The following is a 24,123-nucleotide window of genomic DNA, read 5'->3' as shown; positions in this document are numbered from 1 at the left end:
GACCCGAATAAAATTTTAGCCATTGTTAATTGGAAGTCTCGAAGAATGTGTCTGAAGTCTGAAGTTTTCTAGGACTAGTTAGTTATTATCGGAGATTTGTAAAAATATTTTCAATGATAGCTTCTCTGATGACCCCATTGTTGTAGAAAGATGTGAAATTTGGGTTGACTGATAAATTCTAGTAGAGGTTTGATAGATTAAAAGCTTTATTGATAGAAGCTCCAGTGTTGGTTCAGGCAGAATTGGGTAAGGAATTTATAGTTTACTGTGATGCATCGTTAAATGGTTTAGGCTGTGTTTTGATGCAAGATGGTAAAGTGGTAGCTTATGCCTTATGACAACTAAAACCACATGAAAATAACTACCTGACACATGATCTTGAATTGGCAGCCATAGTGTTTGCATTAAAAATCTGGCGGCATTACTTGTTTGGTGAAAAATGTCACATATTCACAGATCACAAAAGTCTTAATATTTGATGTCACAGAAATATTTGAATTTGAGAAAGCGCAGATGGCTTAAATTCTGAAGGATTATGATCTTGTTATTGACTACCATCCAGGGAAAGCCAATATAGTGGCAGATGCTTTGAGCAGAAAATCCTTGTATGCTTTGTGAGCAATGAACACACAATTGTCGTTGTCTGATGATGGTTCAATCATAGCTAAGTTAAAAGCTAGACCAATTTTTTTACAGAAAATTTCTAAAGCTTAGAAAAATGATAGCAAGTTGCAAGCAAGACGGGTATAGAGTGAATCGACTCCTGATTCAAAATTTCAAATCGGGACTGATGGTTGTTTGTTATTCAGAGACAAAATATGTGTATCGAAAGGTTCCAAACTAGTATAAAAGATCTTGAATGAAGCTCATAATTGTAACATGTATATTCATCCTGGTAGTAATAAAATGTATAATGATATGAAAAAGATATACTGGTGGTCGGGAATGAAATAGTATATTTCTGAGTTTGTATCTAAATGCTTGATATGTCAGCAAGTAAAAGCTAAAAATCAGTTGCCTTCTGGACTATTGCAGCCGGTTACGATATCAGAATGGAAATGGGAAAGAATTACTATGGACTTTGTAATGGGATTGCCCTTGTCTCCAAAGAAGACAAATGTTATTTGGATAATTGTTGATCGGTTGACAAAGTCTGCACACTTTATTCCAGTACGTATGGATTTTTCCTTGGATAGATTGGCTGAGTTATATGTTTCAGAGATAGATTGCATGGAGTGCCTATCTCCGTCATTTCAGATAGAGATCCTCGGTTTACATCTCAATTCTAGAGCAAATTGCAAGAAGCTCTGGGTACTCAATTACATTTTAGCACTGCATTTCATCCCAGATAGATGGTCAATCTGAACGGGTAATACAGATCTTGGAAGATATGCTTCGGTGTTATACACATGAGTTTGAAGGTAACTGGGAAAGGTATTTGCTTCTAGTTGAATTTGATTATAATAACAGTTATCAGTCTAGTATTAAAATGGCACCATATGAAGCCTTGAATGGACGTAAACGTAAAACTCCATTGTATTGGACAAAATTAGTGAGAAAAAGTTACACGGAGTTGACTTGGTCCGAGAAACCGAAGAAAAAGTGAAGGTAATTCGAGACTGCCTGAAAGCAGCCTCTGACCGAAAAAAGTCTTATGGTGATTTGAAGAGAAAAGAAATAGAATTTCAGGTTGCTGGCAAGGTATTCATGAAAGTGTCACCTTGGAAGAAAGTTCTCTGGTTTGGTCATAAAGGGAAATTGAGTCCACGGTTCATTAGACCCTATGAGATTATAGAAAGAATTGGACTGGTTTCATATCGATTAGCTTTAGCACCAGAGGTTGAATAGATTCATAATGTTTTTCATTTGTCTATGCTACGGCAGTATCGATCTGATTCTTCACATGTTATCTCTCCGATAGAGGTAGATCCAGTTTGATATGACATATGGTTAGGAACCAATCAAAATCTTAGCTCAGGAAATGAAAAAGTTAAGAAATAAAAAGGTAGCTTTGGTAAAAGTTCTTTGGCAATGACATGGTGTAGAAGAGGCTACCTGGGAACCAGAGGATACAATAAGAAAGCAATACCTGAATCTTTTTACTGGTAAAATTTTCGAGGATGAAAATCTTTAAAGGGCGGAGAGTTGTAACAGCTAATTTTTAGTGAAATTGGAACAGTGGTTTCAGGACAACAAATTTGAAGTAAAAATATTTCTTTATGAATTTTTTAAGGTCTACAGTATGATAGAATAATTGTGTGAAAATTTTGTTATGAAATTTTATCGTTTGAGTGTTCGATTTGTCTAAAAGGACTAAATTGCAATAGGTGCAAAAACTTGAATTCCATAAGTTAAAAGTGTCTAATTGCTATGAAATTCTAAATTGGAGGTCCGTAAATGGTAATTAGACCATTATACCTTATATGGACAAAAATGGACATGGTTAGCTAAAAATTTCAAAGTTTAAGTGAAGGGCAAATAGGTAATTTGGTAAATAAAAACAAAATAACTAAAATAAAAGATGTCATCTTCTTCAAATTAGTCCCCATAATCGAAATTCACAAGGGAGACATAGCTAGGGTTTGGCCAAGCTTTCAAGCTCGATTGTAAGCCCGTTCTTATACTATTTTTAATGATTTTTAAATTTTTGAGATCGTTGTAACCTGATTTAGCTATTTCAAGGACTAATTTGAAAGAAAGACAAAGTCTAAAATGTTACCCATGATGAATAAGTTTGTATTTTGATGATTAATGGGGGAAAATGAAAGATTATTGATAGATAAACAACTTTTACAAGGTGATTTTTTATGAAAACTTGATTAGAGACAAATGAAAAGTTATAAAATTTGAAGAAAAATTTTAAAATTTTAGGTATGCCTGTGCTGAAAAATTTGTAATGGGGCTTTGGTTAGGCTTGGAATAGGGAGTAATTTGCACAAGTTTCATTTTCTGAACCTAGGGACGAAAATGGAATTTTTAAAAAAGTTAAGGGCAAAATGGTAATTTTACCTAGGGCATAAATTCAGTCTGTTTAAGTATGAAATGTATGAAATTGATGATTAAATTCATTTATATAGATCCAGAAAACACAAACTCGAGGCTAGATTGAGGAAAAGAAAATATTTCGGATTAGTAAACTTTTACGCGAACAATTGTTGAGGTAAGTTCGTGTAACTTAATCAGATATGCAAGTATGTTAATTGAATGTTATATTGTATGTAATGTGATTTATATAATGTGCCTTACATGTATGTTATGATGGAAATTTATATGTACTTGAAATGATGATAAAGGGTTAGTCCTGATTGAATGTTGAATACCGATGATTATGCACTTTCCTGAAATGGATAAGGTCCTGCATTTGTTGCGGACGACATTTAACTTAGACGAGTAATCCCATTGACCTTGTTATAAAAAGGATTTAGCCCAGACAGGTAATCCCAATATAATACCTCTCGAGCATACATTATGATCAGGATTTTGCCTGGACTGGTAATCCTCCCTTGAGCATACGTTATATAAAGGATTTAGCCTGGTCTGGTAATCTTATTAAACGATATGTGGCTCCAAAGAATGTTTCTTGGTTAAGTGCCCTAATGGGTACCCTTGAATAAGAAATTGACGAATTGTTGAATCGTACACTTCGAGTGTACTACTTGAGCATTCTTTAGAATTCAATGATTCAAAGGACATATAACTCTTGACTTGGCATGAAAACCTTGAGATGAAATAGTAATGACTACATAGAATATTGCTTGATGAGCTCATCTATGTTACTTGATTTATATGAAGATTTTGGTGACTAATATGTTTGATTGAATGTATGTGCTTAGGCAAATTTAGCCAAATGGATGGAAATATGTTATTATATGTTTAGATTTAATAATTAAGATTGGTAAGTTTAATTTGCATTATACAAACTTACTAAGCATGTAATGCTTACTCTTTTTATTTTTCCCTTATCTTATAGTGCTCGGAAGTTCATGAAGGTTGGAAGATCATTGGAGCATCGTCACACTATCAACTAGCTATCTTGGGTATATATAGTAGAATCATTTTGGTATAATGGCATGTGTAGGACAACTTGGCCAATAGTGGCTTAAAAATGATGTTTTGTAATCTAGCCATTGGAATGGCTAGTAATAGATCATTTTGATATTACTATATAGGTCATTATGATATATATACACATATGTTAAGATAAATATACGTGACCAAATGTTGTTATTGCCCTAGTTAAACCAACGTAAGTTTATACACATATATGCATGTAATGATATACCTTATTGAATGATGAAGTTTGTTTATTTTAAATGAATGAATTGGTTCGTATTGGTTATGGGTTTCAAGTGCAAGTCTTGGGTGAAAATTTGGGTGAGAAATAGAGCTAGAAATGGCTTCATTTTGTCCACATGGGGAGACACATGGGTGATTCTAGACCATTTGAGACACACGACCTGGTAACATGGGCATGTGGTTAGGCTGTGTGTCCCTTGCACCTTAATTTTGAGAAACAGAATGCTCAGAATTGGGCACACTGGCAGAGACACGGGCATGTGTCTCATGGCACAATTATAATCACATGACCACATCACAAGGCATCAATAAATAGCTTGGATAAATAGGCTTGCAAGCCATAACCAATACAAGCCACATCTCATGGCTAAACACAACAAATCAATTTAAGCTAACATCTTGACCAAATCAAAAGAGTACACATCATAATGACTAAGTCCCTATACATGCCACTCACTTGAAGACATTAAGATTCAACAATACTCCAAAGGTGGTAGCCTGATAGTGTGATGCTGCCTCCGGTGATCTCCAACCCCGAGCCGACCTGACAACCCTAAAGAAATGAAAAGGAGGGAGTAAGCTTAAACTTAGTAAGTCCATATGAAAATAATAAGCAAATTATCAACTTGATTCCATGGTAATATAACCATAATTATACTTATATTCTGAGCATGCGGCTTTCTCGAGTCATAGTAACTACATTATTAATATCTTGAGCTACGGTACTCCAAATTAAGATCTGTTAATTTTACTTGAAACTAGACTCATATATCTTCTTACCATTTAATTTTCATAATTTTTGGTCAAGCCAATAAGTATAGTTTATTCTTTAAATTTACCACTATTCTGCTATTTCACAGCTTCAACCTATCCTCACTAAAATTTATTTATCTATAATTACGGGATTCAGATCATGTTCTTATCTATTTCTTTTGAAAATAGACTCACTGCGAATTTATTCATATAAATTCTAACCCATAATAATTTTTTTTACAATTTTTAGTGATTTTCGAAAGTTAAAATACGGGAGAATGAAATCACTCTCATCCTGTCTCACAGTAATTCAAATATCTCATAATATGAAATTCTTTTGCTTACACTGTATCCTCTATGTGAAACTAGACTCAATAATCTTTAATTTCATATCTTATTAAGTTTCTAATTCGATTTCCACAATTTTTGGTGGATTTTCAAAGTCACACAATTGCTGCTGTCCAATACTATTTTAGTGCAATACCATGATGACTATCATAGGATGACATAATAACATGACCATCAAGATTTTTCATCACTCAAGCATCCTAGCTCATTAATCAAGTATTCATATATATATATATATACATGAATATACTTTCTCGTCATATATCATCCTGTAACAAGGCATTACTCATGGGTATAATGTACGTACCTGTACATTCTCATAACATATCAAATAACTTTACCTTCGTTATCATGCTCATCATGGGACTCTCATCGCATCAGCCATTATAATACCTGTTGAACACTTGCAATACTATTGAATACATGGAAACTTGCACATAAGTGCCACAAAAACATTCGTAGCCAAAGCTACCTTATAACATGTAACACATCCATAATGAACTCGGACCTCTCAACGAGCTAGGATATTACATATATCGCATCCATATCGAACTCAGACCACTCAACAAGCTTGAATGCTCGCATCCATTATGAACTCGGACCACTCAACGAGCACGGATGTCTCATATATCATGAACTTGGACCACTCAAGTTTTTCACTTTTTAAAATTTTGCCCTTTTACTAAATTGAGTGCCCAAATGTCAAAATTTTTGAACGAAATTTTCACGAAATTATATAGTAAAATTGTAGAACATAAAAATGTAACAAAACCAATTTTACTGTGTCGGATTTGTGGTCCCGAAGCCACTATTCCAACTAGGCCCTAATTCGAGATGTTACAACTCTCCCCCTTTTAGGGATTTTTGTCCCCGAAAATCTTACCAGAAGAGTGGTTCGGTTTTAACATAAACTCCACTATCTCATAATCATTGCTAAAAAACTTTTACTCAAGCTATGCTTAATACTTAGCTCTTTAATTTCCCATACAAAAGTCATGAGTAATCCTTTGCTATATGACACATCAACTGAATCTTGATCTCTATTGGGGAATTCATGTGCTCAAAGGTCTGATCCATACTGTCATAGCACATATATACATAACATACTTGAATCCTTCCAAATTTAAATCGCGTAGCTAGCCCGATTATCATGGCGTTATACTCTCTACAATTTTATACAGTCGAACGATTTGCTAATTCAACCTCTAACCTTTATTAAAATTCAGAACCTCATTTAGCTTTCTCAATAATTCACAATATAAATCCCGGATCTCAATCCAATTAAAAAAGACTAGCATTTTAAGAAATTCGACAATCTTTGAAAGACATAATTCCAGTAATCTGATAAGCGAGAATTCAGTACTTACTGACATGATTTTCAGATTCATCAATTACTTAACAACAAGTCACATGACATCTTTCTCTTTCAAAAATAGGAATAATTGTGATATGAAATCTATAGTAATCTCATTCTCATTTCCATTCAATTACCACCACTGGCGAAAATCGTTCTGACATCACCTGTTATTCAACTTTAACCCTAATAACATTTCATGTATCAAACACAAAGATCAATAATGTCGAGTTCCAAACTTGAACCCTAATAAATTACTCCTGTGAGCTTCCTGGCAAACCCTCTGTATAAGCTCTGGACTTTCTACCCAAGCACTTGTAACCACATTTTCCTTTTCTCAAAGATTATACAACAACAATCTCAGATCATCTACGCTATCTTAAACTCTAATCTTTCTATGACAGTAGAAACATTAAGCTATCAAACTGCCTTTTTGTCCCAAAATGTATCACAATTCGTTTAACGACACATCACATAAAAATCAAGAATTTCTTGCCCGATATAGGCTAAACCAAGTCTAATGTTCTGACTAACAATGTTCTCGTTTGTTCCAAGCTACACTAACATGCAATGGACCGTTCAACTTTCACAAGGTGATAACTTTATAATTCATAGAAACTTTAAATCATATCAAAATATAATAGGAAATATACACTCTTCATTCAGACTATCCGTCTTTTACCCATAAAGAAATGAAATTTTATTACCAGACATAAATATCTCATTTAATCTTTCAAACAATAACCAACACTAGTTGAACAACCAAGTCGGTCTTAATCATCAATAAATGACATTTCAAGAAATCCTCTCTTCTAATCGATAGAATGATTCAACATGTAATCATTCAAAGCTCATTTATCATACTAATCAAAAACCATTTCAAATGTATTAACTCAAGTAACAAGGATATCTCAACTGAAGGCATCAACTTAGATTAACTTACTTGAGAAAAGAATTCCACCATACCAATTGAAATTTGCATTTTTACCACTTATGTCCTTATTGATGTCAAATTTTTCACGAAGATTTAAAGAAATCCAAATATCGGATTCACCATGTTACTATAATCAACCAGAAGCATGATCATAATTAACATAGTTATCATAGGCCAAAGAACTCACTTTAGATATAAGCCACAATTCACAATTTACGAAATAGAGATGACATGAAAACCAAGATAAAGAAGTCCAGGAAAAAGAAATTCAAGATAAAGAAATCCAAGATATAGTATCATAATGCAAGACCAGAACAATGCTCATAAGAAAAAAATGAAGGATCTCGTGTAACACCCCTTACCCGTATCCAAGGCCAGAACAGGGTACGAGGCATTACCAGACTTAACCATACACATAGACGAAAACGAGGCCATAAAATTTCATTTAATTCAAAACTTTTCGAACACATGCATAAACTCATATTTAAAGACATATAACGTGGCATAAATGAGCACTTACACATCCATAATCATGCAATAACATGTCATTCACTTTAAACATATTTGCTTACCATGCTGTATATAATATACATTCTTACATTAACTAGAACTAGTCATTCTAAATCTTATTCTCATTTTATACCATCATAATGTAGTTAAAATTCGTCCATTAAACATCCATATTCAAGGCAACATTACTCATTTCCATTTAATTCATGACCCACTGGCCTGAATTTAACTTACATGATGTATTACCAATCATGCATAACAAACAAAGCTAACTATATCATCACATCAATCATGCATAACAAACAAAGCTAACTATATCATCACATCAAAACATAGGACATGGCATGATTAATTAAACTTATAAACCATAATGGATAAGGACCACATCTCATGATCATATACGATAACTCAATGCAGACTGATACGTATGGTCAAAGTCATAATAATAATACATATCACAAACCAACTTCCTATACATGCCACTCACTTGATATTTCTAATATTTGAATTAATTCTCCCAAAAATGATAGTTTGATAGTGTGATTTTGCCTCCGACGATCTCCAGCCCCTACCCGACCTGCCACTACTAAAGAAATGGAGAGGATGGATAAGCTTTATGCTTAGTAAGTCCATATGAAATTAATAAGCAATTACTAACATGCTTTTCAAGATAAAACACTATAATTGTACAATTACACATGTTCAGGTTAAGCTATTTTATCGAGTTATAGTTACTAAATCATTCATATCTGGAGCTACAAAACTCCAAATTTAGTTTCGTTAACCTTCCTTGAAACTAGACTCATATACCTTCTCTCATAAAATTTCTAGAATTTTTAGTTTAGCCAATTAGTACAGTTTATTCATTAAAGTTTATCCTGTTTCGCTGTCCAACAGTTCTGACCTCTCTTTACTAAAAATTATTTATCTCATATTTCGGAACTCGGATGATGTTCCCGTCCATTCTTCTTGAAAGTAGACTTATAGAGGATTCTATTCATATAAATTATAACTCATAATTATTTTTTTACAACTTTTAACGATTTTTCCAAGTCAGGATAGGGGATCTCGAATTCATTCTGACACTGTCTCAGAAAAATTAGAATATCACATAATATAGAACTCTTTTGCTCCCCTTGTTTCTTTTATATGAAAATAGACTCATTAATCTTTAATTCCATGATTTTTTTTGAAATTTAATTCAACTTAAAAAAATTTTGGTGAATTTTCAAAGTCACGCAACTGCTGCTGTCCAACCCTATTTTACTACTAAAATTCACTCTTACATAATTTCACTTAATCCATTTTGTCTTATCGAAGTTCACTCAAATATTGAGCACATTTCTCATAATTTTCATAAACATATACCTTCACTTATTCATCATATAATCATGTTCACATGTATTTTTACTTAATCGATTTTCCTGTTGAACTCTTCGTAATAATAACTTATACTCAGTTGCTTGCACATATTTTCACACTTGTAGACAAGGCTATCTGGTACCATAGTAGCCTTCACTTAGTACTACACATGCGACCAATTATCCAGTACACGTAGTAACCTACACTTAGCACTACATACGTGACCTAACCATCTGATACACTAGTAGCTTGCACTTAGTACTACACACGTGATCGAAGTTATCGGGTACGCATAGTAGCCTGCACTTAGTACTACACACGTGACCTCACAATAGATCATTTGTATCGTTTCTATTCTGAAGGCTCAACCGGGAAATTCGTCACTTTCCAACATGTTACAAATTTATTCATAGTCCTTTTTCAATTTGCAATTTACAACAAATAATCATTCTATAGGCAGCCACATTTCATATGATAACAAAATATAATAAATTAAAAAGAATCGATAAATTAATTACGTACAAACTTGTCGAAATCTCATCAGGTACAACCGTACAGTAATTCATACAACCCATGTAATAGTAATTTAACATTCAATTCATGTAACAATAATTTGCCATTCATTTTCACATGACACAACAAGCATCACATTTTCTATATCATACACACCATCCATCAACTTCTCCTAAACATATTAAATCATAAAATTTATGCCATAACAATATAAAATTACAATTTAAGTATGGTATTGCATTATTATTAATACACGAACTTACCTCGTATACGAAAATGGCCATTTTTACCATTTTGTCCACAACTTGGTATTTTGCCGATTTTAGCCGGAATTTTAATTTTTCTTGCTCTATCATTACAAATATAGCCTAATTAGGACTCACATTATTCAAATTGACCCAAAATCATATTTTTGAAAAATTACAATTTTGCCCTTAAACTTTGTCAAAATTACATTTTTACCCTTAGGCTCGTAAATTAAACTTCATCCTATTTTCTTATGTTTTATGACATGCTAATTATTTTTATCTTCTATAGAAATATCAAATTCACACTCTAACATGTACTTATGAACATTAGGTATTTTTACCGATTATGTTGTTTTACTCGTTTTCACGTAAAATCACTTAGTAAAAGTTGTTTAACACAATTTCAAGCTTAATATTCTACCATAAAACATCAAAATAAACACATTTCACCTATGGATATTTTTCCAAATATAAACCCTAGGTTAAATTATTGCTAAAATAAGCTTAACCAAGTTACCAGGATTTCAAAAATGTAAAGAACTATAAAAACGGGGCTAAGGAGCACTTACAATCGAGCTTGGGAGTTTGTACAAACCTTAACCATGGCTGCTACTGGTAGAAATGGTTGAATGAAGAAGATGATAGCTAATTTGACTTATTTCCCTTTTTAATTCTTTTAATTATTAGTTTACCAAAATACCCCTAACCTAAAAATATTTTATTACAACCATTTCTTGTCTATTAACCAATGGCCTAATTACCATTTAAGGACCCTCAATTTAAAATTTCATAACAATTGGACACCTCTAGTATGTAGAACTCAACTTTTGCACCTTTTACGATTTAGTCCTTTTGACTAAATTAAGCGCCCAAATGTCAAAATTTTAAAACGAAATTTTGTAATCGAACCTTGATGAATCTACTTTCATATGGAAGAAACGAAACGATCATATGAGTCGTATTTTAGGAGATATTTAAGTTTTCGTGGAACAGGGCCAGAGCGATTTCTAGTTCCCTTGGTCTGACTTTGGAAATTCACTATAAATCAACCAGAGATAATTACGGGTCATTCCATATATGTATAGATTCCTTTTTGAGTCTAGTTTCATTAGAAAGAAACGGTATAAGTAATGAAGCCCTGTACAGGAAGATATATAAGTCGTAATGCATGAAGGTCAGAGCAGTCGAACCCTGAAACAGGGGAGACTTTAACTAATAAACTGTACTAATTGGCTCGACCAAAAATTCTAGAAAAGAATCTGTAGATGGATATATGAGTATAGTTTCAGGTAAAATTTACGAAACTGGTTTTAAAGTTTTGGCACTCAAGATATGATTTTTAAGGTAACAGTGACGCAGTTAGCCAGCTTGTCTGGAAATTTTTTTTTTTGGACTGTGAGAATCAATGAATTAAGTCTGTTAGCACCTCGTGTTCGATTCCGGCAACGGTCTTGGGTACGGGGTATTACATATGTCGTTTGTTTCTAATAAAACTAGACTCAATAAGGAATTTGTACATATAAATCATGACTTATAATTATCTTTTAAAAATTTATGGTGAATTTCCAAAGTCAGAAAAGGGGATCCAGAAATCGCTCTGGACCTGTTTCACAAAAATTTAAACATCTCATAAAATATAACTCATATACCTATTTTGTTCCATCCATATGAAAATAGACTCATAATTATTCAATTCCATATTTTATTCATCATCTAATTGTATCTATACTATTTTTAATGATTTTTCAAACTCACATCACTGTTGCTGTCTAAATCTATTTTATGGTAAATTTTACCTATTTCATGGTTTCCATGGATTAGCTAGCAATTTAGCATACATAACACTAAATATGATCATGATTAGCCGTTCCAATGGCTAATCATTACCAAACATTTCCATACCAATCAATAACCATATCATAAGACCATATATACAAAATGATTATAATGCTATACATGCCATACTCAAAATATACAAGCCATTATGCCAAGATGGTATACAGATAGTGTGAGTGTGCCTCCGACCGTTCCCGATTGCTGAGCTGGCTTGTCAACACTACAAGAATGAAAAGGAGGGAGTAAGCATAGATGCTTAGTAAGCTCACATGCAAATAGCAAGTAACACAACTATATACGCAAACATAAAACATCATTTGCATAATCATCACCAAGACATTCATATCACATTTTCATTTATCATCTAACCATATTGTTGTTATATCGAGTTTTCAACCCGAGGGTTAAGTACATACCTGTTCAAGGTATTCATTTCACAACACTTACCAATACGTCCCTTTCATCTTGAGTATTCCTCTGATTGAGTAGAATTTTACCCGTTGAACACATCGGAATATAATTCGGATACGTGGAAAGTTTGCACATAAGTGCTACATATGTAGCCAAGCTACCATGTAACCCGTCCATAAGTGAACTCGGACTCAACTCAACGAGCTCAGGCGTTCGCATCCATAAGTGAACTCGGACTCAACTCAACAAGCTCGGATGCCTAGTTACATCTCTTGAACTCGGACTCAACTCAACGAGTTCGGACATTCGCATCCATAAGTGAACTCGGACTCAACTCAACAAGTTCGGATGCCCAAATATCCTAGTGACATGTCACTTGTATCCTAATTCATTCCTAAGGTTCAGCGGGACCTTTTTCCCAATCATGTGTCTCAACCATCTTCTACGGAATGTCGTTACCGATACTCGGTAGTATTTCACATTTTCCAAGTATATCACATAATTTGACATATTAACAAACAATTATCACAGTATAATATTTCATAATAATTATCATATCATTTAAATAACATTAAAACATTTAAAATAATAACTATGTTACCAACATTTACATATGAACTTACCTCGCATGCGAAAATGGCTACTTTTACCATTTCGTCCACAACTTGGTATTTTCCCCATTTTAGCCCGAATTTTAGTTTTCCTTGCTCTATCATTTAAAATATAGTCTAATTAGGACTCACATTATACAAATTGACCCAAAATCATATTTTGGCAAAATTACAGTTTTGCGCCTAAACTTTCGCATATTTACACTTTTTCCCCAAAGCTCGTAAATTAAACTTCAGCCTATTTTCTTATGTTTTATGACATGCTGATCATTTTTCCCTTCTATGGTAACATCAAATTTTCACTCTAACATGTACTTATGACTATTAGGTGTTTTTACCGATTAAGCCCTTTTGCTCGTTTTCACTTAAAACCGAGTAGTACAAGTTGTCTAACATAATTTAAAACCTCATATTCTATCATAAAACACCAAAATACACAAATTTCACCTATGGGTATTTTTCCAAATATGAACCCTAGGTTGAATTATTGCTAGCATAAGCTTAATCGAGCTATCGGGACTCCAAAAACGTAAAAATCATTAAAAACGAGGCTAGAACGGACTTACAATCGAGCTTGGAAGCTTGAAAATCCCTAGCCATGGTTTCACCTTGCTATATTCGGTCATGGGGTTGAAGATGAGCAAAATTGGCTTTTAATTTTGTATTTTAATTCATTTTACCCCTAAATGACCAAAATGCCCTTACTACTAAACTTTCCAAAAATTCCATCCATGTCCAATTTTTGTCCATAGACTTAGAAATTGGTAAAATTTCTATTTAAGACCTCCTAATTAATATTTCAAAACAATTTCATACTAGAAACTTCTAGAATGCAAGTTTTACAAATTATTCGATTTAGTCCCTAATTTCAATTTAAGCACTTTATGCATAAAATTTCTTCACAAAATTTTCACACAATCTTGCAATCATATCATAGACCTCAAAATAATCATAAAATAATTATTTCTATCTCGGATTTTGTGGTCATGAAACCGCTATTCCGACTAGGCCCAAAATCAGGATATTACATGTAAGGTCCCTAACTCGTCTACCATACATATATACATATAAAACTATTTTATCATCATATTAATTTTTCACAAGCATATCATCCACTCCAGGCAAACTATTATTCACATTCGCATGACACGAACTTTTCAGTTATCTTATTTAAACAAGTGCATTTATGCATGCATTCTATGGATTTTGTATAACTTTACTTATCCCATTGATTTAATCAAACAAGTCATGCACATAACATCTTATGAGGGCCAAACAAACATGGATAAGTATGTCACAATCAAAACTTTTATCTTGCACATCATCCTATACATATCATTACCATCATATAACTCAATTCAATCAATTTTAGCACATTTACTTAAACTATACGAGTTTTCCCATTATAATTATCCAAACAAGGATACACGAACATTTGTTCTATCAATAAGGTTCATGAGTTACCCAAAAACATACATTCGCTAGAGCAAATCGATCATATGTATCATAGAACTATCAACTAAACATGATAAGCTTATCATAATGTATTCATGTAGCTCATTTAAAGATATCATTGTAATCCATCAACATTCAATGTTCAATCGAGGCAATGACATTTTATCCGTATCATGTTATTATGAACCTGTTATTCATACCTTCATGAATTTCTATTTATCAAATTCACTTAATCAAGTAAATCAAGTGCACTACATCTTAGGAATATCAAACAACCATAGATACTCATCACAACATGAACTTTCATCTCACATGTTATCACGTACATATCATAAACTTTTATTCATACTTTTCTGAGTTTAGGCTAATCATAACTGTACTTTAGCAGAATGCCTTAGCTTCACATCGAAAATGGTTGGTATAGCTCGGTTGGAGAGCACCTTTGTCCAAAAATGATGGTTCTAATTTGTGTCGGGAGACATCACACTATCACAGATTTGTGGCATGTATAGCTACACTCTCATGCATGTTAGGTTAGTTTGAGAATTGACTAAACCATAGCTCTGATACCACTAAATGTAACACCCCTTACCCGTACCAGACACTGGGACAGGGTTTGAGGCGTTACTAGATTTAAAAATATACAAACATGCAAAACCGGGTCACAAAAGTTTGCCCAAAATTAAAGCTTTTCAAATACATGTATATCATCCCTTGTATAGGCCATTGAGGCCTAAAACATACATCGGGGTGGTTTGGGACTAAACCGAGAACTTTAGGAAGTTTTGGCAAACATATAAAAATTTTCATGAAAAAGGGTCACACACTCGTGTGGGCACAGGGACACACCCGTGTCCTCAGGCTGTGTAACTCTCTGTTTATGATGTCAGTAAAAAAATTGATCCACTCGGGCAGATCACATGCCCATGTGCTAGGCCGTGTCCTCCACATGGTTGAGACACATGGCCAAGTCTTTTCCCTTTTGGCTAGCACTTAGGCTATTTTCCAAGCCTTTTTGTTACCATTAATACCTCACATACTTAAATACATTATAGATACATATAATGTAGCATCAAGTAAATGATTAAACATCCTCCCTTAAGAATCAACTGTAATATTCATATATCATCATACATGTGTTTTGCTTACTCATTTTATACCAAGTCTAAACACACCAATTCGCAATCAATTGAACATGTCATTTTGATTATTACTTATACATTTATACCATGCTTGCCTAAGTCACTCCACACCAATTTCATGTTCAAGCATTATTGACTTATTGCCATACCACACTTTTATTTTCTAGTTATGACCACTTCGTTTGGTCATAAGACATTCATCAAGCATACATACCGTAATACTAACCATTCATGTCAAACAATTATAATCACATGACCACATCACTAGGCATCAATAAATAGCTTGGATAAATAGGCTTGCAAGCCATAACCAATACAAGCCACATCTCATGGCTAAACACAACAAATCAATTTAAGCTAACATCTTGGCCAAATCAAAAGAGTACACATCATAATGACTAAGTCCCTATACATGCCACTAACTTGAAGACATTAAGATTCAACAATACTCCAAAGGTGGTAGCCTAATAGTCTGATGCTGCCTTCGGTGATCTCCAACCTCGAGCCGACTTGGCAACACTAAATAAATGGAGAGGAGGGAGTAAGCTTAAAGCTTAGTGAGTCCATATGAAAATAATAAACAAATTATCAACATGATTCCATGGTAATATAACCATAATTATACTTTTACTTATATTCTGGTCATGTTATTTTCTCGAGTCATAGTCACTACATTATTAATATCTTGAGCTACGGAACTCCAAATTAAGATCCGCTAATTTTCCCTCAAACTAGACTCATATATCTACTCACCATAAAATTTTCAAAATTTTTGGTCTAGCGAATAAGTACAGTTAATTCATTAAAGTTACCCCTATTTTGCTGTTTGATAGCTTCAACCTGTCCTCTGTAAAATTTACTTATCTCTCAGTACGAGATTTAGATCATGTTCTAGTCTATTTCTTTTGAAAATAGACCCATTTAAAATTTAGTAATATAAATTACAACCCATAATCATTTTCGTACAATTTTTGGTGATTTTCCAAATTTAAAATAGGGAAGTACGAAATCACTCTGATTCTATCTCAAAAAATTCAAATATCTCATAATATGAAATTATTTTACTCACACCGTATCCTCTATGTGAAAATAGACTCAATAATATTTAATTTCATATCTTATTAAGTTTCTAATTCGATTTCCACAATTTTTGGTGGATTTTCAAAGTCACACAACTGCTGTTGTACAATACTATTTTAATGCAATATCATGGTGACTATCATAGGATGACATAATAACATGACCATTAAGATTTTTCATCATTCAAGCATTCTAGCTCATTAATAAAGTATTCATATATATATATACATGAATATCCTTTCTCGTCATATATCATCCTGTAAAAAGGCATTACTCATGGGTATAACGTACGTACCTGTACATTCTCATAACATACCAAATAACTTTACCTTCATTATCATTCTCATCATGGGACTTTCATCCCATCATCCATTATAATACCTATTGAACACTTGGAATACTATTGGATACACAGAAACTTGTACATAAGTGCCACATAAACATACGTAGCCAAAGCTACCTTATAACATGTAACACATCCATAATGAACTCGAACCTCTCAACGAGCTCGGATGTTACATGTATCGCAGCCATTATGAACTCAGACCACTCAACGGGCTCGGATGCTCGCATCCATAATGAACTTAGACCACTGAACAAGCTCGGATGCCTCATATATCATGAACTTGGACCACTCAACGAGCTCGGATTTCTTAATTCCTAGTGACATGTCACTTGTATCCTAAACTATTCCTATGGTTCAAATGGGATTTTCCTCATTGCACATAGCATCTTCATCGTACTTGTTCGTATCGTCGCGGATAACGACCGTAATATCATTCATTTCCAATATATGCCTGAATCACATTTTCCTTTATCTATAATATCACATTTAGCTTACTAATTAGTCAGATTATCCATATGGGTCCAAAAATCATATTTTTACAAATTAGCATTTTGTCTCCTAAACTTTCATATATTTGCACTTTTGCTCAAGTGCTCGTAAAATGATTTTCATTCAATTTCTTTGTACTTTAAGCCTAGCCGAATCATTTTCATAACTATAGCAATCCCCAGTTTCCACTAAAAAACACTTTTATAATAAATTTTATAAGTTTTACGATTTAGTCCTTTTAAGCATTTTCAACGAAAATCACTTAGCAAAAGTCATTTATTTAACACCCAAGATTCATTTTCTACCATTAGACATCAAAACACATGCATATCACTCATGGTAAATTTTTAAACATGAACCCTAGCTCAAAATAATGGTAGAAATAGATAGATCTTGTTACGAGGATTTCAAAAACGTAAAAATCATTAAAAACTAGGCTAGAACGGAGTTACAATCGAGCTTGGAAGCTTGAAAAACCCTAGATATGTCTTCTCTATGCAAGTTTCGGCCATGGGGTAGAAAATGGACAAAATTGGCTTTTAATTTTGTTTTTGATTCATTTTAATTACTAAATGACCAAAATGCCCCTAACTTAAAAATATTCTATTTCACCTATTTCGTGTCCATTTTTGTCCAACAAATTAAGAAATGGTCTAATTACAATTTAAGGACCTCAAATTTAAAATTTCAAATCAATTTGACACCTCTAACATGTAGACTCAACTTTTGCACTTTTTACAATGTAGTCCTTTTGACTAAATTGAGTGCCCAAACGTCAAAATTTTTGAAAAAAAATGTCCACGAAATCACTCTGTGGAATTGTAAAACAAAAAAAATGTAATAAAAACAAATTTTACTGAGTCAAATTTGTGGTCCCGAAACCACTGTTCCTACTAGGCCCTAATTCAGGATGTTATAACTCACTCTCCTTTAGGGATTTTCGTCCCCGAAAATCTTACCAGAAGAGTGGTTCGGTTTTCACATAAACCCTACTATCTTATAATCATTACTAAAGAAATTTTACTCAGGCTATGCTTAATACTTAGCTCTTTAATTTGTCATACTAAAGTCATGAGTATTTCTTCGCTATACGACACATAAACTAAATCTTGATCTCTATTGGGGAATTCATGTACTCAAAGGTTTGATCCATACTGTCATAGCAGATACATACATAACATACTTGAATCCTTCCAGATTTAAATGGCATAGCTAGCCCGATTATCATGGCCTTATACCCTCTACAATTTTATACAGTCGAACGATTTGCTAATTCAACCTCTAGCCTTCATTAAAATTCAAAACCTCATTTAGCTTTCTTAATAATTCATGATATAAATCTCGGATCTCAATCCGATTAACAAAGACTAACATTTTAAGAAACTCGACAATCTCGAGTAATCTGATAAGCGAGAATTCAGTACTTACCGACATTATTTGCAGATTTATCAATTACTTAACAACAAGTCACATGACATCTTTCTCTTTCAAAGATAGGAATAATTCTGATATGAAATATATAGTAATCTCATTCTCATTTCCATTCAATTACCACCACTGGCGAAAATCATTCTGACATCATCTGTTATTCAACTTTAACCCTGATAACATTTCATGTATCAAACACAAAGAGCAGAAATGTCGAGTTCCAAACTTGAACCCCAATACATTACACTCGTGAATTTCCTTGCAAACTCTCTGTATAAGCTCTGGACTTTCTACCCAAGCACTTGTAACCACATTTTCCTTTTCTCAAAGATCATACAACAACAATCTCAGGTCATCTACACTATCTCAAACTCAAATCTTTCTGTGACAGCAAATACATTAAGCTATCAAACTGCCTTTTTGTCCCAAAACGTATCACAATCCGTTGAACGACACATCACAGAAAAATCAAGAATTTCAAGTCCGATGTAGGCTAAACCAAGTCTAATGTTCTAATTAACAATGTTCCCGTCTGTTTTAAGCTCTACTAACATGCAATGGACCGTTCAACTTTCACAAAGTGATAACTGTATCATTCATATCAACTTTAAAACATATCAAAGTATGCTAGGAAATATACACTTTTCATTCAGACTATCCGTCTTTTACCTATAAAGAAATGAAATTTTATTCCCAAACATAAATATCTTAGTTAATCTTTCAAACAATAACCAACACCGATTGAACAATCAAGTCGGTCTTAATCATCAATAAATGACATTTCAAGAAATCCTCTCTTCCAGTCGATTGAACGAATCAACATGTAATCATTGAAAGTTCATTTACCATGCTAATCAAAAACCATTTCAAATGTATTAACTCAATTAACAAGGATATCTCAACTGAAGGCATCAACTTTGATTAACTTACTTGAGAAAAGAATTCCACCATACCAATTGAAATTCGCATTTTCACCAATTATGTCCTTGCTCATGTCAAATTTTTCACGAAGATTTAGTGAAATCCAGATATCAAAATCACCACGTTACTATAATCATCCAGAAGCACGATCATAATTAACATAGTTATCATAAGCCAAAGAAAACACTTTAGATATAAGCCACAATCAACAATTTATGGAATAAAGATGGCATGAAAATCAAGGTAAAGAAGTCCAGGACAAAGAAATCTAAGATAAAGAAATCCAAGATACAATATCATAATCAAAGATCCAGAACAAGCTCGTAAGAAAAAATATGAAAGATCTCGATAATTCTTCAGAGAAAAGAAGTCTAGAAGAATACATCAATCCAACCCACTGGAATTAAATGCAACTAGGATAATATACCTTCCCATATATGTATATCGAATAGAACATCAATTAGAAGGAACAGAATTATAACATCATGCGCAATTTCTCACAAAATCCCAACAGATAGAACATAACAGAATACCAGAGAGAAATAGAGCAATACCGATTATAAACCAATCAGGTTATCAATGCTTTCGTCTAATGTCAAGATTAGAAAACATTCTCGTGCAATAATAATTTATCCGAAGATTGATAGCCCCACCAAGAACAAATAAACTCATAGAGTACCCCAAGAGAGACAATCATAACCTACTCACTGAAATTACTACATTCAGATATCTTACATTTCAAAATTTATTCCTCCAACTATTTCTGCCATCATAAATCCCATATTATGATTCTTATTGAAGAAGATCGGTTCTGAAGAAATCCTAGTTAATACATTTCTGGACATCACACCCTACTAGTTCTGTCTTTACTTATCAATCCAATTTAATCTCTGACCATATTTATAATCATTCTATAGCTGAACTCTCTGGTCTCATACTTGTGAGCTTATTCAACACTAATCTCATAAAATCCTTTACAAAATACCACTCTGGTAAGAGGGTGAGGTCATAAGGTCCCTAACTCGTCTTCCATACACATATACATATAACACTATTTTATCATCATAGTAATACTTTCACAAGCATGTCATCCACTTCAGGCAAACAATTACTCACGTTCGTATGACACGAACTTTTCAATTATCTTATTTAAATAAGTGCATTTATGCATGCATTCTATGGATTCTGTATAACTTTACTTATCTCATTCATTCAATCAAACAAGTCATGCACATAACATCTTATGAGGGCCAAACAAACATGGATAAGTATGTCACAATCAAAACTTTTATCTTGCACATCATCCTATACATATCACTACCATCATATAACTCAATTCAATCAAATTTAGCACAGTTACTTAAACTATACAAGTTTTCCCATTATAATTATCCAAACAAATATACACAAACATTTGTTCTATCAATAAGGTTCGTGAGTTACCCAAATACATACATTCGCTAGAGCAAATCGATCATATGTATCATAGAACTATCAACTAAACATGATAAGCTTATCATAATGTATTCTTTTATCTCATTTAAAGATATCATTGCAATCAATCAACATTTAATGTTCAATCGGGACAATTACATTTTATTGGTATCATGTTATTATGAACCTTTTATTCATTCCTTCATGAATTTTTATTTGTCACATTCACATAATCAAGTAAATCAAGTGCACAACATCTTAGGAATATCAAACAAGCATAGATACTCATCACAACATCAACTTTCATCTCACATGTTATCACGTACATATCATGAACATTTATTCATACTTTTCTGAGTTTAGGCTCATCATGACTGTACTTTACCCGAATGCCTTAGCTTCACATCGAAAATGGTCAGTATAGCTGAGTTGGAGAGCACTTTTGTCCAAAAAAGATGGTTCTCATTTGCGTCAGGAGACATCACACTATCACGATTTGTGGCATGTATAGCTAGACTCTTATGCATGCTGGGTTAGTCTGACAACCGACTAAACCATAGCTTTGATACCACTAAATGTAACACCCCTTACATGTATCCGACGCCGGGACAGGGTTCTAGGCGTTACCAGATTTAAAAATTCACAAACATGCAAAACTGGGTCACAAAATTTTTGCCAAATTTAAGACTTTTTAAATACATGTATATCATCCTATATACAGGCCTTTGAGGCCTAAAACGTACATCGGGGTGGTTTGGGACTAAACCAAGAACTTTAGGAAGTTTTGGGAAACATATAAAAATTTTCATGAAACAGGGTCACACGCCCATGTGGACACATGGACATGCTGGTGTCCTCAGGCTGTGTAGCTCTCTGTTTATGACGTCAGCAAAACAAATTGAACCACTCGGCCAAATCACACGCCCGTGTGCTAGGCCGTGTCCTCCACACGGTTGAGACACATGGCCGTGTCTTTGCCCTTGTGGCTAGCACTTAGGCTATTTTCCAAGCCTTTTTGTTACCATTAATACCTCACATGCTTAAATACATTATAGACACATACAATGTAGCATCAAGTAAATGATTAAACATCCTCCCTTAAGACTCAACTATAATATTCATATATCATCATACATGTGTTTTGTTTACTCATTTTATACCAAGTCTAAACACACCAATTCACAATCAATTGAACATGTCATTTTGATTATTACTTATACATTTATACCATGCTTGCTTCAGTCATTCCACACCAATTTCATGTTCAAGCATTATTGACTTATTGCAATATGACACTTTTATTTTCTGATTATGACCACTTTGTTTGGACATAAGACATTCATCAAGCATATATACTGTAATACTAACCATTCATGTTAAACAATTATAATCACATGACCACATCACAAGGCATCAATAAATAGCTTGGATAAATAGGCTTACAAGCCATAACCCATACAAGCCACATCTCATAGCCAAACACAACAAATCAATTTAAGCTAACATCTTGGCCAAATCAAAAGAGTACACATCATAATGACTAAGTCCCTATACATGCCACTCACTTGAAGACATTAAGATTCAACAATACTCCGAAGGTGGTAGCCTGATAGTGTGATGCTGCCTCCGGTGATCTCCAACCCTGAGCCGACCTAACAACACTAAAGAAATGGGGAGGAGGGAGTAAGCTTAAACCTTAGTGAGTCCATATGAAAATAATAACAAATTATCAACATGATTCCATGGTAATATAACCATAATTATACTTTTACTTATATTTTGGTCATGCTGTTTTCTCGAGTCATTGTCACTACATTATTAATATCTTGAGCTACAAAACTCCAAATTAAGATTCGCTAATTTTCCCTGAAACTAGACTCATATATCTTCTTACGATAAAATTTTTAGAATTTTTGGTCTAGCCAATAAGTACATTTTAATCTTTAAATTTATCCCTGTTCTATTTTTTGACAGCTTCGACCTTTCCTCTCTAAAATTTATTTATCTCTTAGTATAGGATTTAGATCATGTTCTTGTCTATTTCTTTTGAAAATAGACCCATTTAAAATTTATTCATATAAATTCTAACCCATAATCGTTTTTGTACAATTGTTAGTGATTTTCCAAATTTAAAAAAAGGGAGCACGAAATCACTCTGATCCTATCTCACAAAAATTCAAATATATGTAATTATTTTACTTACACCGTCTCCTCTATGTGAAACTAGACTCAATAGGCTTTAATTTCATGTCTTATTAAGTTTCTAATTCGATTTCCATAATTTTTGGTGGATTTTCAAAGTCACACAACTGCTGTTGTACAATACTATTTTAATGCAATATCATGGTGACTATCATAGGATGACATAATAACATGACCATCAAGATTTTTCATCATTCAAGCATTCTAGCTCATTAATATATACATACATGAATATCCTTTCTCGTCATATCTCATCCTGTAACAAGGCATTACTCATGGGTATAACGTACGTACCTGTACATTCTCATAACATACCAAATAACTTTACCTTCATTATCATGCTCATCATGGGACTTTCATCCCATCATCCATTATAATACCCGTTGAACACTTGGAATACTATTGGATAAACGGAAACTTGTACATAAGTGTCACATAAACATACGTAGC

This window comes from Gossypium hirsutum, chromosome A03 (genome assembly GCF_007990345.1).
Source record: "Gossypium hirsutum isolate 1008001.06 chromosome A03, Gossypium_hirsutum_v2.1, whole genome shotgun sequence".
Classification (NCBI taxonomy): domain Eukaryota; kingdom Viridiplantae; phylum Streptophyta; class Magnoliopsida; order Malvales; family Malvaceae; genus Gossypium; species Gossypium hirsutum.
This window is presented reverse-complemented; position numbering follows the sequence as displayed.